The sequence below is a fragment of the Vicugna pacos genome, chromosome 6 (assembly GCF_048564905.1).
Source record: "Vicugna pacos chromosome 6, VicPac4, whole genome shotgun sequence".
NCBI lineage: Eukaryota > Metazoa > Chordata > Mammalia > Artiodactyla > Camelidae > Vicugna > Vicugna pacos.
Genome location: NC_132992.1, coordinates 91,854,018 through 91,878,051, shown reverse-complemented (window position 1 = coordinate 91,878,051; position 24,034 = coordinate 91,854,018). Strand labels below are relative to the sequence as shown.

Genomic DNA, 24,034 nt, shown 5'->3' with positions numbered 1-24,034 from the left:
GCCTCTGGGATGGACTTAATGACGGATACTGAGAGCAGAGGGTCCGGGAGTCAGGGGCCAACACGGAAGCCAGCAGGGACCTGGGCTGGGAGGGTGGAGCTCAGGGCACTCGGGTGCACAGGGAACTGAGAGCTGCGTCTGTCCCAGGCCCAGAAGGGGTGTCACAGACACAAGGACCCAAGTCAAAACAGGCCACCTTATACTCGAGAGAGCAATTAGCACAGACCCCTCTGCTGGTGGCCTCAGATCTTTAAAATTGCCTTCCACCCCCCTCCCCTGGTTCTCAAATGCTGGAATATGAATGACTGGGGCAGGTATTTTAATTCTTGGTGAGTAATTGAGGGTGAGGAGGCTTATGGATTTTTTTTTCCCATTTAAAATAAATCCTCTTTCAGCAACACCAGGAACTGCTCTGTCATCTTACTATCCAAAAGCTGCATGAAGGAGGGGAGACTTTTGTGGGATCCCCATTCTCAGAAGTGCCCACCCTCAGCCAGTCCCCAAGCCCAGGCCACATTTGGGTCACCTCCACCAAAACAGGTAGAGTCACCCCAACCGGCCACCTGGACATTCGTCAACATTTCACCCAGGGACTGGAAGAGGGTTGGTTTGAAATTAACTTGGAAAGAGCATCTAATTCTGAACTATGAATGCCACAAGCCAACAGATCAGTTAAGGGAAGGAATTTTCAACTAATAAGTTTTCAACTAACAAAGTTTTCTTGTTCCAAACACCTCATTTCTCCCTTAGCTTTTTTTTCTTTTTTCTTTTTCCCATTTGGTCAAAGGTCTGGCTAGAGTCTGGAGTTTAATTGGAGTGATCTAATCTTGATTGATCTGCCTTGGGGTAAGAAATGTCCAGAACTCAGGACACATGAGGGTAAGTTTCCAACTCAGGTGTACCTGCTCTAAAGACATTAATGGGCTCTGGGGAGTTCAAGGGTCTGGACAGAAAGGGGAGACTCGGGCGGGTGCGGGACATATGGGAGCAGAGGACACTCAGAGGGCAAAAGGAGCGACTACAGGTTCTGGTGCTGGGTCTGAGCTGGCTGCAGGGGGGTCCTGACAAAGCACTGGTCCCCTGAACCTCACTAACCAGTACATGGGGGCCAAGTGTGAGCCTCTGACCATGCCCTTCCGCAGGGCGGGTGCCTCTGGGGTCCTAATCCCCACCCACTTCCTGACCTGCATGGGGCAGTCCGTGGCTGCTGACTTGGTGATAATTCCAGGGTCTACACCTACGACTTGCCTTTTCCACCATTTGGGAATCTTACATGTTTAATCCTGCAAGTCCAATGCCAGCTAGAGTTGGACACCTACACCCCCACTGCTCTCCTTGGAGAAGGGACCCAGGAGGCCTGAACTGCCCTGGCCCGCGGCATCTGCGCATCGGGTCGAACAAAAGAACCTTCTTCAAAAGGAGCGCTACCTGTGGCCCAGAGCTGCCTTCAGCCTTCAACCCCGCTCAGTGGACCACGTGCTGGGCCAGAGGCAGAGACTTAAGTGGGGAGCAGATGAAACCTGGGCTCCAGTACCAAAATTAGAAGTGCGGCCTCAGACCCCGCCAGTTCACCTTATTATGATAATCAGTGTGTTTTTCCTTCTCGGACAAAGAAGGCTCCTTATGAGTCGAATATTGGAGTCCAGCAGCTACCTCATTAACGTCGCAGCCTCTTCCTTGACAAGGCCCAAGATTAGCCCTGTGTTCATTAAGGGAAAAGGGCAGAAAGTGGAATAAAAACTGAAAAACACAGCTGGGGGGAGGTGGAGGGCTCTTTCTGATGGCCATTCATTCATTGAAAAGACTCCGTGTACCTTCGGGATTTAATCACCAGCCAAGGGGGCTGAGGAGGGTTTAACCAGGATGCCGGAGGTGAAGAGGTTAAACCTGATAGAAGGAGTTAAAAACCCAAAATGGGGCAATTTGATTTGAAAGCTTCCTGGGATTTGTCACTGGGGTAATCAATTTAAAACCTTTTTCCTGTTTACTTTCTTTCCGCCCAACCCAAGAAGGACCCTTTCTCTGGATGTGTTCTCGGCGGGTTTTAATATCTTCTAGGTCTCCCTTTCCTACTTTTTTTGTCTTTGGTGCCCTTTTCTATTTTTTCTTCTTTCTCTCCTACCCCTGCCCCACTTCTTTCTTCTCTCTTTGGTCCTCCTTCTGGGAACTTTACCCAGAAGAAAATCTGATGGTGACCTCAACTGTATTTTCTCATGAACATCCATGACTTTTCACTTCCAGTCCCTCAGATAGTGTCTGGTTCTTACCTGCAAGACAGCCCACCTGACCTGCCAGGTAAAGAAAGACCCCTACTCTGCTACTGAGAAAAAGGTGGCTTGGAAAAACTGATCTGCCCCCAGGCCTCAGCACCAGGTGGTTTAGACGCCAACCCAGGGCGAGACGCTAAGAGGCAGGTTCCAGAAGTTGAGCCATCTGGATAGTCAAGTTTCTAGGTGAAGCTAAGGAGAGAGGCCAGGAACAGGCGACTCTGTGAAGTCCATGGCTGGGAGGGGGGTGCCTGTCAATAGAAGTGAACCAGAGCCAGAAAGAATGTGCAAGAAAGACTGGACATGTGTCTGTATGTCCATGTGTCCGTGAGCCAGAAACGTGTCCAGAAAAGTTATTACCTTAGTGAGAGTCGTTCGACGGAGTGGAAGAAGTCAGGAAGCAGTGGGTTGGAGAGGAAATTGGAGGTGAGGAAGGAAGACAGCAAGTGGAGACAGGCCTTTCGAGAAGCTTGGCTGTGAAAGGAAAGAGAGGGACTGTAGTGGCCAGAAAGGAGGACAGGAGGGACCCAGAGGCTCACAGCCGCGGCGAGAGCGGAGTTCAGAAGGAGGGGCCAGGGCGGGGGACTCCTCTCCCCCGACTATGTCAGAGGCCTGGGGCACTCACCCGAAGGCCGCTTGACGGCCTCTGTTCCCCTAGGAGGCGCAGGCCAGCCCCGGGTCGGGACAGGGAGTTGTGAGGTTCAAATGAAACGACGGTTGCAAAAAAGGCCTTTGCAAATGGCAGAGGGAGACATAAATGTTCACTGTAATTACTCCCTGGTAGCAGGACGCTCAATTTTGCAGCCCACTCAAATCTCACTGGGGCCTGGGTTTTCACTGACCATAAATTACGTGTCTTTACATTAAGGATGTAAAACCCAGTGGTAAAAGCTCCTGCCAGCCTCTGGAAGACAAAAGGTCCCTCCTAATAGCCTGGATTAACTCACAGCAGATCTCCGCCCACTTCATTTGTCACCTTCCAAGTCATCCTTCCACCTTCATTTGCCACATAATCCAATCAGCCCCTTTCAGAAGCCCAGGAGCTATTGTCTACACCAAGCCCAGCTTCTCTAAAGCGGCCAGGGGTTGTTTTTGTCTCATCCGGACAAAACTGGTTGGCTTAAAAGGGGACGAAAGAAAGTGCCGGTCAAATGAGGACCCCAATTAGCTTCCAAGAGACTGTTTTGATCATCTTTGTATCACAGACTGGGCCTGGTGTGCGGGGCATATTGTAGGTGTTCCAGAAAATGTTTGTTGAATTAATTCTGTTTTTATTTCTTCTGGAATTTATTTACTGAGCGCAAACACTCACAGCACCTAGTGGGTGCTAACTGTTCTTACGGAGGGGGGACAGGGCTGGGCGTGTGACAATGAGGGACAGCCTCCCAGTGTTAAGTACCTCACAATTTCCACAGCAATTTACAAAGCACTTTCATAGTAGTTGCATCATTTGGTCTTCAAAAGCGCCCTGTGGGGTAGGTAAACGCGGGTGTTTTTTGTGTGCTGTTTTTTTCATTTTTAATCCCCATTTAGGCCATGAAAAGAACTGAGCCTTGGAGAAGTTAAGCGACTTATTTAAGGTCACACCGTTATTGAGAGGTGGGGCCAGCACATGGTACTGGCATTGGGGCCACCCAAGACCCCCAAGACCACCCCGGGCAGCTGGGATTTCAAACAGACTGTCCCATTGTCAAATGTTTGATTGGAAATCAAAGGGCTCTTGGTGTAACTCTGGGGCAGGGGGTGGTCAGGGTAGCCGCAAACAGCACCCAGGCTCCAACTCTGACCCCTTCTCTTGCCAGCGACGTGACAAAACGCTTACCCTCCTCCAGCCTCAGCGACCTCACTGTAAACGTGAATCCATCCTGTCCCCTGGAGGGGCACTCGGTTCAAATTCTTGCCCCCCCAACCTTTTAAAATTACTTAAATCGATGCTGAATCCATCTGCATCTGTAAATGAGGTGGCCTTTCTCACATGCATGTCTGACATAGAAAAAAACACGTGCATAGAAGCTAGAAAGTGCTCTGGAAATGACCACGCACATGCACAGCACATGTCCTTACTCATGTCCACCTGACGCCCGGCCGGGTGGAGCCCCTACCTGCTGCAAGGAGAGCCCCGTGGACGGAGGCTGTCCAGGGTGCTGTGGGAGAATAGACAAGAGGTGTAAGACAAGTGGTGGGGTGCGGGATGGATGGACCGACCAAACTTTTTCAACAAACATTTGCTGACAGCCTCCTCTATGCCCGGCCCTGCCCGAAGCTGCTTTCTCTCATTTAATACTCACAACACCCTGGGAGGTTGCTCTTCTGGTCCCCGTCCCCCAGAAAGGACAGGGAGATCTCAAAGGAGGTGGGGATGCCCTTGGCAGTTCAGGAGCATGGCGTCGGGGCTCATGCTCCTTCCAGAAGCCCACCCGGGCCTTGGAATTGCCAGTGAGATGCTGGTTGAGCCCTTGGCCCAGGTCCCCCTCCTGAGAAGTTCCCAAAGGGACCCTTCCATTCAGGACATCATATGGGTAACAACAGGGTGGACTGAGAGGACTGACATCTCCCTGGGGATGGAAACCCTCCAGGTCGCTGGCAGGTTAACACAAGCAGAGACTCATAGGAAAGTATTCAGAGCATCAAGGCAGAAGCATAGCAAAGGTCAGGGGTTAATGCCCAATGCCCCCTCACTAGGGCATTGGTTTAAGCCTTTAGCCAAGAGGGACAGCTGGGTGGTCAGTCCTGGTCCTCTTCATTCTTTGTTGTCCTGGTCCTGAGGGTCACTGCCCGTGGCTGCTTTGTATGTTGGTGGAATCCAGGAATCCGTCCTCTTAGCATCCTCTGCAATTGACCAAAGGTTAGAGGACCCACTTAAAAGTCCAAGTCTAGGTATTAATTAAAATTTAAATGAATTAATTACAACTAAAACTAATTAGTTACAATTTTAAATTGCCTTCTAATTGCTAATGGGTCTGGGGGTGGTGCAAGGAGGGAGGCAGGGGTGGGGGTTCTGCCCGCATTGTTGTGGATAAATTGCCAGGAGGAGGGGCTGAGGTACCATAAGACGGAGATGAGCAGCAAGCACCTTGGCATCAGCTTGGCATCCAGAGGTGGTCCTTGAAGACAAGGAGGCAAACGGATGATGTCGTCCATGAGGAGAGACCCTACAGCATGGGAGGGGCCAGATTAGAAACCATCTTGATGACCTCTAACGGCCAGCACAGGAACAGCAGAGAGAGGGAGGGGTAGCGGAGGGAAAGGCAGCTGGGTAGAGAAAAAGGAGGAAGGAGGAGGGAGGGGTTAGGTGGGAAGAGAGGTGGGAGGAGAGAGAAGGGAGGAGGAAAACGGGAGGGGAAGGGGGGAAGAGGAGAAAAGGGAGAGGGAGGAGGCAGAGGAGCAGTGGGAGGGGGAGGAGGGAGAGAAGTGGGAGGGGGTAAGGAAGACTTGATTGACAGGGCACAAGTGTTATCTGTGTGCGCATGCGCAACCAGAAGCAGGGTTTAGCGAGCCGACAGCCATTTGCAGGCACGGACCGCTAGGGGGCGCGCGGCCAGCACCCAGAACCCAAGAGCACAGCCACCTGCAGCGCGCGCGCAGGAGGAGCCTCCTGCGCCCCCGCCCGCGCCTGGCCCACAGCTGCTAGGGAAACAGCTGGCATAAAATGGGCGGGGGGGGGGCGCCCAACAGGTCTCAGGCTATTAAAGGGGGCACAGTCCACCCCAGCCCATCACGCAGGACCGCTATGTCCCCTAAACGCCACGCCTGTTGCCACTAGCCAGAATCCACCTGTGGACATCAGGCAGCACCCCTGACACACACACGTCCTGGGGGCCTCCTATGCCCCCCAATTGTGAGGGGTCATCTTGCACAAGGAGACATTCGCCATAAGTGTCTTTCGAGAACACGACGCCACTTTTAAAAGGTAAAAACATCGAAATCTTGGCTCCAACCTCCAGAAAACGCAATTTAACATAAGTTAATTAAAATTATAAAGGCCCAGTTCTCAATACACCATTTTCACTCACTTATGGCCTCTGGACACATGATACAAAACACAGTATCACCAGAAAATAACATAAAGGCGGGCAAAACCGCCTAAAATTATGCAGACCACCATCGAGCCCCTCCCCGCCAATCTCGCCTCCCCTCTACGCCACAGCAAGAATTTCAAGACCCCCACACGATGGCGCCTAATTAGCCATTTTACAGCTTCTTCATCCTACTCAAATGAGCCATACCTTCCTAAGACCCTCAAAACCAATACCGACTGAAATAAACTAATCGCGTTCACGCTCTTCCACGACACCCTAAGTCACGCAACCAGTGCGGACCACGGCATCTCTGCCCTGTGCGAATCCTGCAGCCGCTCCCCAGTGAACCTAGGGATCTTAAAACATTTCCCCCTTAGGTAAATGGATCCAGAACTCTTCAGTAAATCCCGCGCCCGACCCCCTCCAGCAGGAGAACAAAGGCCACCTCCCCTCCCCACCCCGCCCCCCAAAATTCCGCAGTGCCACCAGCGCCCTCTGGCGGCCAGCAAGAAAACCTTACAGAAACCTGCCACGTAGCAACCCGCTCGCGCTCCCCCTCCCCAGGCCCGCTGGCCCACCATGGGGAGGGGGCGGCGTGGTGGGGGGTGCTTGATAGGGACAAAGGAAATGGCAAAGGGCGACTTTATCAAAAGTCAAAAGCCCACAATGTGCCAGAATCTTCCAGCAACCGTCACGCAAAACTAAAAAGACCCCTGACCCCCAATTCCCAGTGCCCAGCGCCCAGGGCCCCCCAAAACCACCCCTTTTCTGTATTTCTCTCTGTCCTCTTGATCAGCCTCTGTCAGACTCAAGGACACGGCCTTCTCTCCACCCCAACCCACCCCCTGCTTCTATTCAGCCCGCGCCCCCAATTACTTGACCCTCCCCCCAGCTGCCCTCTCTACGGAACTCATCCTAGGGGGCTTCTAGCAGGTTTGCACTTGGGCGCCATATCTCTCCACTATTTTAATAAGCCAGATGACATCAGTTAGCAAATTTACTGTCTGAATTTTGACTGGAGACGGCTTTGCACTGACCTGTGTACTTGGATTCGGAATCCCTAGTGGATGAGAACCTCTACTCCTCACGCCTACGGTTCTCAAGAACCTGGCCAAAAACTAGCGGGAAAATACGCCCAGGAAACTCTTATTTTCTGGTGCTTTTCCCTCCTAATTCGTGGGGCATGCAGAATGCATCGCCGCCATATCTCCCACCACTCGTCATTCTAAAGGTGGCTTCAAACACAGAAAACCTGGGGTTTGGACCCCAGTGACTGCAGCACACTGGACTCTGACAGGGGGTTGACCAGATTCCTCTCACTCAGCTTCATTTAAGCCCCTAGCACCCAGCGTACCCTCAAGGACTGGACTAGAAAGGGGCCCTGATTTCCCCCCAGGAAAATGTGCCTGGAGATTTTCCTTCCTGACAGAATTTCGTTGCCGACGCTCGGGGACCAGGAGAAGCGGCCGCATCCAGGAGAAGGTCCCCGGCATCTATCTCTCGGCGTGTCCAGGAGAACAGAGCCCGACCCGGAAGCGGGTGTAGTCTTCCTTTTGCACATCCTTTCAGGTAAAGGATGGCCAACCACTCACCAGGTAGGAAGGTTCTCGCGTGGGCGCCCCGGCTCTCCGGAGGAGCTGCAGCCACGGCCAGCAGGCCACGGCGCGCTCCATCCCAGCTCTCCGCCGTCTGCGCTAGGGGCTGGCTGGGTGGGGTTTATATGGAGGCGCAGAAGGGGTGGTCTCTGACGTCAGCGCATTCTGCTGCAATGCGCTCATTTCTCCAAAAGTGATTGGCCGGAAAAATGAGCCCCCCAGATTCTATGACAAATTGCTCTAGCCGCACCCAGATTGCAGCAAAGAAGGGAGGAAAAAATTCTGCCGCAGTGCCCCTCGCCGCCATGACCAACACCCTGAGCTCGCTGGTGCTTTTTCCCTCTATGAGCCCCGCGCGCCCAGCGGAGAGATCTCTGTGCACAATTTGCGGGGAGAACTGGATAAGGGGTGGTTTTCCTCAGGCGGGCCAAGGTTAATGCTGGGGCGCTGGGGGCAGCAAATCACACACCTGGCTATTTCGGAATCTCTATCAGAGGATGTGGCTTAGGGAAAGAAAATGATGCTTTCCGCTTATTGTCCTGGAAAATAAAATGCCCCGGGCAAGATAACCGGTACCCAAATGTAAGTCAGGGGCTGTCACCCTTGTAGTCCACCCGTTCATTTCCGATTGGGAGACTAGGAGTCAGAAAAACCGGATTTTGAGTCCCGGGCTTTGCCGCTTACAACTTGAGTACCCAGAACCTTGCAATGCTCTTTCCTCTGCTAGGGGGTTGGCGTCCTCCACGTTAACAAGGGGGTACCCCCCCCAACAAGTGTTGAGATAATCTAGGCACTAGCCGTGTCCCTACAGGGAAAGTACTTTTCGAGGAGGAGGACTGTGTCCCACAAGGAGATGCACAAGGTACCCCCCAAATTTGAGATGATTTCCCCACACGTACACTTTGAAAAGCTCTCCCCCCTCAACACACACACACCGCCCCGGGGAAACACGCAGCGACACATGTTGCGGCAGAGCAGAGCTGCACGGCCTCGTGCTCCGGGACTTGGCACATGAGATTTAATCCTTAACAGGTGGCGCCTTCGGCAGCTCTGCCGGGCACTGAGTGGCAAAGCGGGCAGAACCGTCAATCAAATGTCCTCTCGCAAAGGTCAAAATGCTGTTGAAAGGGACTAAAGATCTATCTTAGGGCGACAGGTGGGTGGCAGCCGGGAGGGCAAGGATGAAGCGTCTGGTGACAGAAGAGAGGTGAGGATGAGTGATGGGTCCCAAAGGGGAAAGGCAGAGGGGCCCCGTGGGGAGTATCAAGTTAGAACAGCTCCCCCGCACTTCTTGGGAGACTTCAAAGTGGCTTCAGAGTGAGTCCCCCGTGCCCAGCGATCCTTAGGTGGCTATAAGACAGTCGGGAGATTCCAGGGCTGGTAAGAAGGGACAGGGCTATTTGTAAGCCTATGGCAGCGACAGGGAGGTGAAAATGGACCATTAGGTCGCACCAGACACTAAGCGTTGGGCGGAAGAGCTCGTTTATAGATGAGCAGGCGCGCAACTGGAGAGATGAAGTTAAAGTGGGCTTCGGGGGCCATGGCGGGGGGGGCTACCTTAAAGTGTCAGATAATGGGAGTGGGGAAGAGAAGACCCCATCTACAGCCTGGGGAGCACGCAAGACGCCCCAGAGATTAGAGCCCCTGCAGCAGGACTTGCGAAACAGGCTCGCACCAACCGCAGATGTCAAGAAAGCGTCAAAAAATCATGGCTCCTAGCACCCTCGTCAACAGGAGAGCGTTTATTAGCCACGGTATTAATAGCTAGGAAACAGCCGGAGCCAGCGGGGACCAATCAGCGGCCAGGAGCCCCTGTCGTCAAGCCGGCTCGGCCAATCAGAGGCCAGCAGGCCCGGTTGCTAGCCTCTCGGGGGCAGAGGCGAGGGGTGAGCGTTGTCGTGGGGGCGCCAGCTCGCCCTCTGCGCGTGGGAAGCCTGCGTGGGAGCCGAGGTGGCCACCAGAGAGCATCAGTAGTCACGCACTTGGGGTCCCCGGAGGCAGCCCTCGAGACCGTGCCTCCTGGCGTCACCCCTCCAGCCCCCAAAGGACATTAGCGATGCTTGGGGAGGAGCCCCAGGCTTAGGTTGGGGTGCCTCTGAGAGGCCCTGGGAAGAGAAACTCCAGACATCCAATGCGCATCTCTGTCCTCAAGGCCTGGCCCCGTGAGGAAACCTGGGCCTCTCAGAGCAAAGTCGACCTCTCTGGGTTTTTTTCTGGGCTCCCTGGCTCCTCAGTCTGCTGCCCAGAGTTTAACAGTAAATCCCACTCCTCTTTTTCAAGGTCTAACTGATCGGCCAAGGTAAAGGATCCTGGAAATTCTGTGTTTCCGACAAAAGCACCGTGGGTTTGAATCCCAGCTCTGCTCCCTCCTTGCTGGGAGGCTGCAGTCCAGGCCCTTCACTCCGGGCCCCTATTTCCTCATCTGGAAAAAGGAAAGAGTTGGACAAGATGGTCCCCAAGGAGCCTTCCAGTCCTGCTTTGCTTGATTTGAATGTATACATCAGGCGAGTCAAATGTCTTCCAGAACATTCTGCATGACAGTAATTAGTATCAGGTGTGTCCTGCCGTCCATGTGGTTACTTCATCATGCTGCTTTTCTTTCCATTGTATTTTATTTTAAACAGAACTCCATGGCAACATATTTATTCTTCTGACTTCCTAAAAGAAAGAAAGAAAAAGATAGGGGGGGAAAGGCAAAGAGAGAAAGACTGCTGTAAACTCATCTCTACTGAATATGGTTTAACCACAACTTAGGGAAAAAAATCCATATGTTTAAATGTTTTTGTTGGCTTTTCTGGAGCTCAGAACTTAACTTTTTAAATATTTATTGGTCCAAAGCAAAAAAAAAAAGAAAAAAGAAAAAAGAAAGAAAAGAAATAACTCGAAAGAGCTAAATCTACGATCATATTTGGACCCAGACTGTTTCTCAAGCTGAACATTGCCGCACCTAAGTTGCTTGCCCTAAGAAGACATCTGAGGACTCCGATTCATGACTATAGGGCAAAACAGACAAGGAAATCCAGGTTTAAGAAGTGGTTCACTTTCCTTCTGTACACGCCGAAACCCAACTCTCCGGAAGAACCCTGGAGAAGAGCCAGTGTCCCAGACGCAGGGCTTAGGCTGCCTTTTTTGTTTTTTTCCTTTCTTTCACATAGATCTAATTCAGAGCACACATTTTTCTTCTTTTTTTTTTGAATTCATACTTGGGAGCCCTCAAAAGCCGTGTGAGCAGTCTCCCATCCACATGTACATACTTGTGGGCAAGTGTACAAACGTCCTAAGATTCGACCAGGAAATAAAGACAAGCTCCTCCTTCTAGGTTGGGGGTGGGGGGAGTGCACTCTTGTCTCCAAAACCACACTGAGGCTTTTATAAAACAGCGACCCCTCAGCACTTCCCAGGGTTCCAGGTAAAAATGCTAGTGTCCCCCAGAGATCTCTGTGGGCAGCTTCTGCACTTCCCAGGGGTAGTCCCTCTGCCAGCCTTTGGCAGTCCGAACTCCCCCCATAATCGCACATCCATGAACCAGTCCCGTCCCCCCCACCCACCCACCCCCCAGACCTCATCCCAAGTCAGAGAAGCAGAGGGCATATGGAGGATCTTCCTACGAAGCTGCTTGGGGGTGGGGGGGCCTGGAACTGTCAGGCACAACCCCAGTGCCTCTAGTGAGGTGTGAGACTGGGGTCAAGCAGTCAAAGATTTGATGGAAAACAATAAAATAAACGACAGTCCTGTCCTCTGGGATCCTGGCATCGACAATGACTCTTCTAGAACACACAAGGACCGGCTGCTCCCATGCTAACAATGGTGCAGGAACTCGATTTTACCTTCACAATAATTTCTTCAGTTGGGCATCTCAGGATGGGTCCAAGGGGCTCCTTTTTTATTTCTGGTCACTTATGCAAACACAATTCCTACCCACATTTTCTGCAAGTTGGATGCTCCACGGTCCCCATCAGATGTCATGATCCTGGAGTTGGAAAGTGGGGGACACAGTGGCAGCTGGTGCACTTGTGGGCTTTGACCCAGGACCCCAGTGTCAGGAGCACTCTGCTCTCCTGAAGCCCGAGTTCTGGATGCAGCCCCAACCTTTGCATAGAAGCGTTTGCCAAACTGTAGATATTAAAAGACAAATAGAATTCAGCGCCTTTTGCAAAAGGCCACGGATAAAGCTGACTTCCCTGTAGACCACTGGGCTCCACAGCGACGCATTACATGTTTGACTCTGGGGGTATATAGTATGGGGGTGGTGGTGGACACCGCTCTTTAGAAATACTTTTCATGACTAGAGCCAGTGAAAAAGAGCTGGAAGGCAACACCCCCAATTTACCCCCAAATAACCCCCGAAAACCATTAGTTGTTCTGGGTGAATAAATTCTGAGTGATCTGTCTTCTTTCTACTTTTATGGATTTCTCTACTGACATGTACTGCTTTTATAATGTGCATTTTTTAAAGATACAACAATCCAAGGAGACTGTTTTTAAGCCTCTTCCTTCCAGACCTCAAATATGAAATATTTTTCTGATAAGTAAATAAAAGTCAGGAGACCCAGCACTCCCCTCCTGAGGAGCATGGGGTGGGCGTGGGGTCCAGGGGCAGCCCCACCACCACACCTGGCTTCTGGAAGGGTTCTCCTGAGCCTGCCACAGAGGTGAGCAAATGCCAGGCTGGTGATAGCAGAAGAAAGTGGACTTCAATGGTTGCACTCCTAAAGGAAGGGCCCAGGGAAATTCATTTACTCAGGGTCAAGGCAGGCCAAGAACGGGGTCTTGGCGAAGCAGGCCACCACTATGAGTTGGATTCCAGAAGTCATATCCTGACACCAGGAAAAGGTGGCCACGTCGCCCAGCCCCAACCCCACCCAACCCTCCTGGCTTTGGGGAGGCGGGGGAGCAGCCCAGATTCAAGCAAGGGGTTTTCTTGGCCCAACTCCATGGAAATATTTCCTTCAGTAGAGCAAAGAACTGTTTCATTCAACTGCCTGCGGCTAGGGAGGGGGCTGGCTTTGCTGTGTTTCAGAACTACAGAGGCCTGGGGAGGGGCCCCCAGGAGAAAACGTATTCCAGGTAGAACAGGACTGGAAAGTTTGCTTTTTTTTTTTTTTGTTAATCTGTAACATTGCTGACAGTTGAAAAACTACCACCCCACCCAAGAGGCTCCAAGAGAAGACATTTGTGCTAGATTTCACTGAGATGGTAGGTAGCAAAGACCTGTCTCCTTAACACAAAGGGAAGGGGGCCCGTTGCAGGCATGGTTTCGGTTTAAACATTCAAGGTCTGGGTCCTTCTAGAGCCCGCGGTCGGCCTCCCTGGACCCAGCCTAGTGACACCTGTGCTCACTCAGAAGTCACCAGCTCACTCGTGGAGTCAAGGGCACCCAGGGGGGACTCTGCACTTAAAGCCCCTAGGAGATTGAGTTCCAGGGTGCACATTGTCCTTCTTGGCTGACCCTGTGTTGTCCTTGTCACATTCCATTCTCAGGAGAGGTCCCCGACAAACATAGGACCCCCTTCACCAAATGCCGTAAGGAACCACGTTCACATGACTTCCGCCTGAAAGCACAGCTTAGAATCTCATCTACAGATGAGAGGCTGGGGGGAGGTGGGACGAGGTATCCTGCCACCCAGCACTCTCCCAGGGATGAAAGGAGATGTGAAACCAACCGAGGGCACAGCGTGGCGTGCAGGCGGTGCCACTTGGTGCCGTGGCCCACCTGCCTCAAGCCAGGAGCATCTGGTACCTGAATTGAGGTGCTGACACCCCATAATCACAGCGCTGTTTGCTGACAGTCTGTCCCAGCTCTCGGGTAGACCAGCCATCTTGCCTGGCGGGTGAGGATTTGAGCTCTGAGCTCAGACTTCAGGGGCAAGTCCACCTGTTACCCATGTGCCTTGGGTTAGCTGTGCCACCTCCCTGAACCACCTCATTTTTATGATCTGTAGAATGGGTGTAAGTGCCTTCTGCAAGAGGAAAGATTAAGTGGGCAGAAAAAAACGTGTGCTATGGTCACCATGTTCCCCCAGTCTCTACGACACCAGGGATGGGGATGGGGAGAGCTACTCCTGTTTCCTATGCTGCTGCATTTATTTTATAAGAAGCATAAATTTGTTTTGTAATTTACGAAAAAAAATTAAATCCAACATAAGTGCTGGAAGTAAGCAAAGTGTGTGTGCCCAGCTCTGCAGTGGACACACTGCAGGTGCCTTTTTATGCCAGTGGGATAGCCTTGGATTCTGTCGTCTCCAAAATGCCTGACAGTTTGGCTTCTGCACCCCACAGTTTTGGGGGTGGGCTCTGCTGGTCCCCAGAATCAGCCAGAGAAAAAAGAGAAACACACCTCCTCACTCTTGGCCTCTTTGCTGAGCCCCCTTGGGCTCTCTGTGGACCAGGCTGACCACCCTAGTGCAGCCCCCAGTATCCTCCAACCCCATCACCAATAAGAGCCAACTCTTCTCCTCGGCACGACCCTCGTCCCGAAGACTGGGATATGAGCTCCAATTCCCAGCTCAGTGAGGAAATTGATCTTCCAGATAAAAGTATTCCCAGAACACTTAGCCTGCCTCCTCCCCCTCTGCTCTGCTGTTCTCCTGTACCCGGTAGGGCACAAGCCCTCTGTGGCTTGGCATCAGATATGTGGCCAGGAGGCAGTGAGGGGAGGTGGGTGAGAATCCAAACTCTGACATCAGATGGCCTGGTTCAAATTCTAATACCACCACTTACTAGTGGCTTGACTTTCGATGAGTCCCTTATACCTCTCTGTGTCTCAGTTTCCTCATCTGTAAAATGGGTTTCATAATGTACCGGTCCCCCAGGGTTGTTGAGAAGGTTAAATGAGGCCACCATGTGTCTGAAGCCCTCAGAGCAGTGCCCGAGTACCCAGGAGATGCTCAGTCACCGAGGCGGCATCCTCCCAGCCATGCAGACGGCCGGGCCGTGCTGCCCCCAGAGAAAGCCAGTCTAACAATGCCACCCTTCCCACAGGGACTCAGAGCGTGAAAGCTTTGCCACAGCCAGGAAGAACAGCTCTGGGCCTGGCAGATGAGAGCTGTGAGCTTCCTGGTCCTGGGAATCCCGGGACAGGGACTGTGGCAACTAGTCTGAGAGTGGCCAGGTGCCCTCCCTGCTAGCTCCTGCTACACACCCTTTCTAGAGCCAGGATGCAGACACATCTTGCAGCCTCAGCCCCCTAAAAAGCTCCCCCTACCACCCCATAGAGGGCAGCTTCACCACCAGGTGAAGCTGGTGGCTGGGGGTGACTCCGGGTCACCGAGGGTCATCTTGAAACAGCACAGGTCACCACGGGTCTCCGGGCTTCGCCCTGTCTGCCTACTTGCGCAGGCTTATGCTCTGCAAATGCATCACCCTCTGAGACACGGGCTCCAATGTTCAACATACCCTTTAGGTGTTTGCGGAAAGGATGAGCTGAAAGGCGCCTGCCTTTAGGTAAACGGAGCAGCCCTCGCACATTTGATGATAAAGAAAAGCAAACAAAAGCCACCTTTCCAAGCCTGCTCCAACCTAAAAGCCCTGCTGCATTTGTGAACTGCTGAGGGTGGGAGGCTTTGGGAAGGTGCTGGGACTCCCTGGCCCTTTGGGGAGGGTCCTGCCCACTCACCCCACTGAGCTCTGGTTTTCTCTCTGCAAAAACAGGAGAAGCAGGATGCCCACCACAGGTTTGCTCTGAACATAGAATAGCACAGACTCACAGACCCCAAAAGAAAGGCACGGGCTTTATTCAGAGGGACCCTGAGGGTCACTGTCCATGGCTAGGGACCGAGCCAGCCACCTGGTAAGTAGCACCTGAGCTGGGCAGCCAGGCCTGGCACTACCAGAACTGGTTACCCCCAAATCTACCACTGGGGAAGTCTGCATCTTGAGCCTAAGTTTTGGCAACTTGAAAAGATGAATTCCAGATAATTTGGTGCAAGCATGCATTCGTTCAGCTCAAGAAATACCTACTGGGTACCTTGGGCTGGCGTTGTTGGAGGAGCTGGGGAGAAAACGGCCAGTGATGAAACAAGCGCTCTGCCTCTTAGGGCTCAGGTTGCTGGGCTGCACACCTACTATGCGCCGGGCTCGGCTCTGGCTGCCTCTGCTCCCATCACAGGTAGACAGTGTGCCCCGAGAGCAAGTAGTGACTCCCACCCTCCCTGGAACGAGGAAACAACAAGTGTCAGATTGTCATTTAACTTGAATTGAGAGCCATGTGAGGGCTGGGACGCACATGAAAAGCTGGCACTCCTTCCCAGGGTCTGAATATCAGGAATTCTGGGCGCACGTCCTTTCCCGACAGTCTGGTCTTATGTACATTTCCCAGAAATTCTCACTGTTTACTCTGAGGGGCCTCCCCGCAGCAGAAGTAGTTCAAATCCTGCTTTCGGCCGTAAGTCACTTTCTGGCTGGCTCAGGGCACAGACATCGCAGAGCGTTCAACGTATGGCCACGTGGCTGCCCCAGAGATCCAAGCAAAACTGTCTAGCTGCCCGGCCTGAACTGTCCCTGAAAGGCTTCAGTGTATACCCCGGCCCCCTGCTTTGGAGGTTCACACGGTGCCCTCACACACACCCTGGACAGCCAGTGCAGACCCAGGCCCGAAGGGGCCCAAATCAAGGCTCCAATTTAGAGAAAACTGAGTGGACGTGGGCTGAGGGGTCAGGAAGTGCTGTGCTGTATGTAAGCTGCCATCTCCCACCAGGCTGGAGAGGAAACCAGGGTGAGGGTGGGGACAGAACATGGAGCCATGATGGTGCGGGGAGGGGCAGGATGTCCCTGTGACCTGGTGCTCACTGGCAGGGCTCCTCAGAGTCCCCTCACCGGGCGAGGTTTCCCCAAGGGAAGAGCACGTCCACTTTAAACCAGAGGCTCCTCCCTGCCCTGTCCCAGGACCTTGTTTAAAGGAGGTGCTGACCCGTCCCGCCCGGGAATGACCATGGGGAAAGAAATGTGGACCAGCGAGGGCTCTAACTCCTAAGAGAAGCCCTGTTTCCGGCATCCTAACCACTGCAGTCTCACATGAAAACATCCCCTTATTGAGTTCCCACAGTCCATAAAGTCCTGCTCACTGGAGAGTGAAGGCTCAAAATAAACATCCCTAATCAATGAGGCAGAAGATGGAACAGGTGCCTGGGAGTCTAGTGGAAACGCTGCCCCTGTGTGTGTGCCACGTCCCATCCAGTAGGCAACCTGCCTGTGGGAAATGGGGGTCCCAGGCCTGAGATCACACACCCCCACAAGAGGCTGTCTCAACACCAAGGAAGGGGGCCCCTACCCACCAGGCTGGAGGAAACTGGGAAATGCAGAGGCGGCCCTTTGTCTCACCAGGCCTCCTCAGGGGCCCTGAACATTCTATGGATTAAGGGAAGGATTGGGGATCTGGGAAGACAGCCCAAAAGACGGAGCTTGTTGTGCCCTTCCTGATCAAAAATGAGTTAAAGGAAAAAAGATTTGAGGCAGACAACAGGACGGAACTCCCACTGCAGCCTTTTAAGGGCACTCTTGGGGGCCCCCACCAGCCTCGCAGCAAGTCTCAGGAAGGGGGCTGGGCCGTTGGCAGAAGTCATTGTCACTTTCCCATATGCTAAAGGTGGCTCGGTGCCTGCATTTTGAACCCAGCAGAATACAACATTAGGCAGAAACAAGATGTGAGGGACTTTACCACAAATGATAAATGCGGGAGGGGGTGCGGAGAAAGGGAGGCCTCCTTCACTCTTGGTGGGAATGCAGTTTGGTGCAGCCACTGTGGGAAACGGTATGGAGGCTCCTCAGAAAACTAAAAATAGAATTACCCTGTGATCCAGCAATCTCACTTCTGAGCATATATTCAAAGGAAACTCTAATTTGAAAAGATAAATGCACCCCAATGTTCATAGCAGTGCTGTATACAATAGCCAAGACATGGAAGCAACCTAAATGTCCATCAACAGATGACTGGATAAAGAGGTTGTGGTGTGTATATATATAAACACACACACATACATACACACATGCACACACAAATATATATGTAGGAATATTACTCAACCAGAAAAAAGAATAAAATAATGTCATTTGGAGCAACATGGATGGATTTGGAGATTATCATGCTAAGTGAAGTAAGCCAGAAGGAGAAAGAAAAATGCCATATGACATCTCTTATATGTGGAATCTAAAAAAAATGGCACAAATGAACTTATTTATAAAACAGAAACAAACTCACAGACGTAGACAACAAACCTATGATTAACAGGAGGGAAAGGGGAGGAGGTGGAGGGATAAATTGGCAGTGTGGGATTTGTAGATACTAACTACTGTATATAAAATAGATAAACAACAAAGTCCTACTGTATAGCACAGGGAACTATATTCAATATCTTGTAATAACCTATAATGAAAAAGAATATGAAAAGGAATATATATGTTTAACTGAAACATTATGCTCTAACAATAACACTAAAAAGTAGCACATTGTAAACTATACTTCAATAAAAGAAATTATGTAATAAAAAGATGTGAGGACCTTTAACATCTGCTCCGGGAGCCCCTGGAATCAACATTAGATAATGTCACCCCAGAGGCTGGGTGGAGAGAGTCTGTGAACCAGGGATGCTGTCTGGCAGCCCCGCGGGTAGCAGTCTGTGCAGAGCAGAACACAGACGCAGAGCTGAGTCCCCCAGATGAGGATTCACACTCAAGCCCGCGTTCTGTTCCCTCTAAATAATGATAAACCCCGTATCGTCCCCCAACTCCGTGCCAAGATTCGCTTGCTCGCGACAAGACCATGTGCTGAGAACACATTCGACTTTGTGACTATCCAGCACCCCTCACCCCAGGGGGATGGCCAGTGACAGGACTCTCAGTCCCTGGCCAGCATCACCCTGCCGGGGGTTCTGTAAAGCAAAAAGGAAAACACTAGGTTTGGACCATGTCAAAATGTCCTCGCAGGACTTTTGTTTAAGATCTAACTTCTTATACTAAGTTATTGGAAATTCACCTTAAAATGCTGCCCACCACATACACACATACACACATGGGCTCCGTCATCAGCTTTATACTGCGTTTGCTGCCTACACAGGCACTGTTCTGGAAAACCTTCTGGCAGAACAGGTCAAACAATTAAATGCACAGGAGTCTCAGCCCTGCTATTTCCTCCCGTAACGATTCCTGCAGAAAGGACTGCGCAAGTGAGCAGATGCAGAGCAGCAAGGGTATCTGGAGCGGTGCTGTTTGTCGGCAAACTGAAAACAACGCTTAACGTGTGCTCCTCCGTGCCCGGCGGGGTTCTCAGGGCTTTCAGTGCCTATTTAATAGCTCATTTAACCTTCACCCAAGGGATGTGTACTTTATCACGCCTGTTTGCAGATAAGAAAAACTGAGGCACGGAGATGCAGCTAGTGAGCAGCCAACCCGGGACTTGTGCCACGAGGCATTTCCTCCCCCCGACCTGATGTATGGTGTTCACATTTCTCCATCCCCCTTGCCCACCAGAAGGGTAGGGAACACACAAGCTTCAGGATATTGAACCGAAGTCTTAGTTATGTGGGTAGCAGGAAACCTCTAGGGGGGTCTTCTGGGCACGACTCTCCAGTCTAGGAGTTACTCCTCTGCCCCCCAGCTGTGATAAGGCTTGTGTGCGCCCCGCTCCCCGCTCCATATTTGGCCCTAGGAGGGGGCATCGCTTCACCTGGCGGGCACTCTGATGTAGGGAGCTCCACGCAGAAATGTTTGAGTTGACCCTCCACAGGGGATCTGGGTCCCTGGGCCTCTTGGTTTCCCTAACTTGGGAGAAAGGGCCGTAGCGGTTCCCACTCTGACTCTTCAGCAGCATCAGGAGAGGCATGGCGCCGGCCTGGGGTCCTTGGCCGTGAAGTGCGCCACAGGGAGTGGGGCGATGGAGAAGCCAGACTTGGAGGTCCCAGTGCTGTAGTCGGAGAGAGCGGTGGCGTTGTCTGCAGAGGCCCCGCGGCAAAGGCAGCAGGTGCCGCGCACCGCCCACCGCGGGCCGATGAGTCCTGGTGACTCCCACCAAGCTGCGGTGCGGCAGCACAGGGGCAACCACCGAGCAAGGTACACGCACCCGCCCAAGGACCTGGCCCCTTGCAGAACCACAAAGCGTTCAAAATCGCTGACTTGGCGCCCACAGTATCCAAACTACCATATTTTTCAAGGTCACCGAGCAGCCCAGGTGCACACTGGCACTTCCCCAAAGCCCCTTTGCATTTGCTCAAAGGATAAGTGTGGCCAGCTGAAACTGCCCACGAGACTTCGGAGGCTTGGGGGTGAGGCTTGCAGGTGTCCCGTCTCTTCTGAGACTCACCGACCCTAAAGCCCGTTCCACGATCCTCAGGGCAGAGCAGGAGACGGGGGATGGGCAACCTTCAGCCTCACCCCTCCCCCACCACAGACACGGTCATTTGCAAACTAGCTAGACCAGGCTAGGGGCCTGAAAACTCCAGCAATAGAGAATTCTTCCGCTTCTTAAAGGAACAGAGCAACCGCAGCAGGGAGCAGCCTCCAGACCAAAGGCCACCTCCTCTGGGGGAATTCGTTTTCATTCATTTCCTGGGCTTAGCCCACCCTCACTTCAGGCTCAGGGAGGGAGCCCACAGATTCCATGAGCTGTGCAGGTTCCAGGCTGTACCCCATCCAACACCACTGTAGAAGGGCTCTTTCTGGATCCCTGGGGAACCAGTCCAGGCCATTTCTTACACTTTTTATCATGATTTGGGGAATCGTGCTCCGGCTCTGTATTCTTGTTTTTAACCTCCGAATCCTTCCCACTCTTCACCTTTACGAATGTCTCAACTGAGGTTCCCAGAAACCAGGAGATTCGCCGAAGTTCCCCAGCTCTGATTTGGCAGCGCTAAGATGAGGGCCAGTCTGCCTATAGCCAGGACTTTCTCCTCCCTGCTCTGGGAGAGTCGCCTGAAAAGCAGGATCCAGGGCTCTGCTCAGTGCTAAAAACAAAAACTGCTCCTGTCAGAGCAACGGGGCTTGAGTCCCTGCACCTTCGGGGCCAGAAAACAGTCTAGGTCCACCACATGGGGATGGAGCTGGCCCAGACGTATGTGGGTGCGTGTGTGTGTGCGAGTGCATGTGTGCGTGCGTGCGTGTGTGTGTGTGGGTGTGTGAGGGGGTGTAAGAGTGTGGCGGGCTGCGGCACATAACACAGCTCAGGCTTATACCTGCAAGAGCATAACACCCAGCTTGGCATCATATCTGAGCACTGACGGGGCCCCCAGAACTCAACAACCTCTGCTCAAACAGCCCAGAGAGCTAAAGTCCGCCTGGGAACAGGAGATGAGTCTGCCCCACCATCTGACTCCACCATCCCCCACCTTGGGCGGGTAATTCCCTGGGAACCAAGAGCCTTGGGGGAGGGAGGGTCGACTAAGAGTCAAGTATCAATTCCTCTAGAAATGCCGAGTTTCAGATGGGGGAGGTGCCGGACAAGGGCCTGGAGCAGTTTCGAGGCAGCCTTCCCCCTGAGACTCAAGGCTGCGCACAGTTGCCCGAGGACCGTAGATAACCTGCGGAACTGAGAATCGCAGAGCCCCATGAAATCACCAACCATGGCGAATTGTGGTGAATCGCAGTGAGCTGTGCTGGAAGAAATGCATCTAGGCAAAAAGAGCCAGGAAGCCAGGGGGTCAGGGCAGGCCAGTGTGGCCAGTTACGGCACTGCACAATTACGGTGTGGACCGCGGGCAACCGGTGGACTGCAGCCCTGCCAGTGCAGTCTCCTCTCACAGACCCACAAGCCCTTGGCAATCTCCAATTTGAGTCTGGGGCATGAACATTGCCCTGGCCCGCAAGCTGCCCGGCAGCCTACCCTTGGCACAGCAGAGCTGTACTCTCTTTGCTCAGAGTGGAACTGCAGGGGACAAACCTCCTCTAAAACTCAATAGCTTGGACCCCAGGTCTGAAAGAGGAGGCTGAGGAGGCTGCCGATCTCATTCTTTCAGGTCAGGCCGGACCCCCGTAGCTCAGCCCCTGCAGGGGAGAGCCATTTGCAAAACAGGAGGCCAGGTGGGGGGCTGCCCCACCCCTGGAGTTCGGGAGGTGGGTTGGTCTTTTCTACTCTAATTCATCTTCTTTCTCTTTTTAGACTCAGAGCATCTCCGCGTGGACTGTATGGAACAACTCTAAGGATGAAATTTAAGGAGTTCATCTCAGGGGGAAGTCAGTTACTGCGCTTCCTGTCCTCTCCCTCACCCCACATGGGAGGGACCCAGAGCACACACAAGACCTCTAGGAACAGCCCAGGCAAAGCCCTTCTGGTGACACTGTTCTCCCCAGACATGGAGAGAAGCCAGTGTGGTCACACACACTTTGTGGTTCTTGAGGGGTTAGTTCTGTCCTGCTTACACTACAGGATTTTCAGGAACCACACCAGGGTACTCATTTCATTCATTCAACACAACAATGCAAGGAAATGGGTCTTTTGTCCTCCAGTTTTGGAGAATCTTAAACTGGCTTCTCTCACTCCCTGGGTGGGGGCCAGAAACACACAAACCAGCAGGGGAAAGATTTAGAATTACAGATGAGCTCTCAGCAGGAGAACTGGCTCTTCGGGGCATCCTAAACAGTTTCCCTAAGTAGGAGGAAGTTCTGGGGCAATCTCCATTGCAGAATTTCAACGAATCCTCAAGATGGTGCACAGAGTTGCCCAAGGATCCCTGGGGTTGGCGTGATTACATGCAGGTACCTTGAAACAGGAACCCACTAATCTGAGAATCGCGGAGACCCATGAAGTTACAAACCAGGGTAAAGGTCGGCAAATCACAGTGAGCTGTGCCGCAAAGAACTACAGAAGGGCTGGGAAGCCAAGGGGATCAGGACAGACCCAGTGTGGCAGTTGCAACACTGCAGGATGATGATTCAGCAGTCCACGGGTAACCGGCAGACTGCAGCAACTGACGAACTACCAGGAATTGGCGGGCTGCAGGCAGCTGGCAGACCGCAGGGGAACTGGCAGACAGGCATCTGGCGGACTTCAGGCAACTGGCAAACCACGGGCAACTGGCGGACCACAGGGTAACTGGCAGGCCTGAGGCATCTCTTGAACTGCGGGCAGCTGGAGGACCACAGGGGAACTAGCGGACCGTGGGGGAAATGGCAGTCCTCGGGAATCTGGCGGACCACGGGCAAGCTATGGGCCTCGGGCACCTGGCGGATCGCGGGAGAGCTGGAGGGCTTCAGGCAACTGGCGGGCCTCGGGCGTCTGGCGAACCGCGGGCAACTGGTGGACCTCGGGCTTCTGGCGGACCATGGGCAAGTTGGTGGTCCTCAGACATCAGGTGAACCATGGGCAATCGGCGGGCCTCGGGCATCTGGCGGACCACAGGCAAGCTGGCGGGCCTCGGGCATCTGGCGGACCACGGGCAAGTTGGTGGTCCTCAGACATCAGGTGAACCATGGGCAATCGGCGGGCCTCGGGCATCTGGCGGACCACAGGCAAGCTGGCGGGCCTCGGGCATCTGGCGGACCACGGGCAAGTTGGCGGTCCTCAGACATCAGGTGAACCATGGGCAACCGGCGGGCCTCGGGCATCTGGCGGACCACAGGCAAGCTGGCGGGCCTCGGGCATCTGGCGGACCACGGGCAAGTTGGCGGTCCTCAGACATCAGGTGAACCATGGGCAACCGGCAGGCCTCGGGCATCTGGCAGACCACGGGCAAGTTGGCGGGCCTCGGGCATCTGGCGGACCACGGGCAAGTTGGCGGTCCTCAGACATCAGGTGAACCATGGGCAACCGGTGGGCCTCGGGCATCTGGCGGACCACAGGCAAGTTGGCGGGCCTCGGGCATCTGGCGGACCATGGGCAAGTTGGCGGGCCTTGGGCATCTGGCAGACAGCAGGGGAAGTGGTATGCCTCGGGCATCTGGAAAACCACGGGCAACTGGCGGGCCTCAGGCACCTGGCAGACCGCGGGCAAGCTGGTGGGTCTCACGAATCTGGGGAACCACAGGGGAAGTGGCGTACCTCAGGGGAACTGGCGGGCCTTGGGCGTCTGGCGAACCACGGGCAACTGGCAGGCTTCTGGCATCTGGCGGACCACAGGCGAGTTGGCGGGCCTCAGCATCAGGTGAACTGCGGGCAACTGGCGGGTCTCGGGGAAACTGGTGGACCTCGGGCATCTGACAGACCACGGGCATCTAGCAGACCCCAGATCAAC

The 24,034-nt window shown here is 53.3% G+C and overlaps 1 pseudogene; it reads right to left on the bottom strand.

The window, feature by feature from the left end:
- Window positions 1-4,248, bottom strand: part of LOC140697052 (uncharacterized) — a 31,208-nt pseudogene extending 26,960 nt beyond the window's left edge.
- Window positions 4,249-24,034: the final 19,786 nt, after the last annotated feature.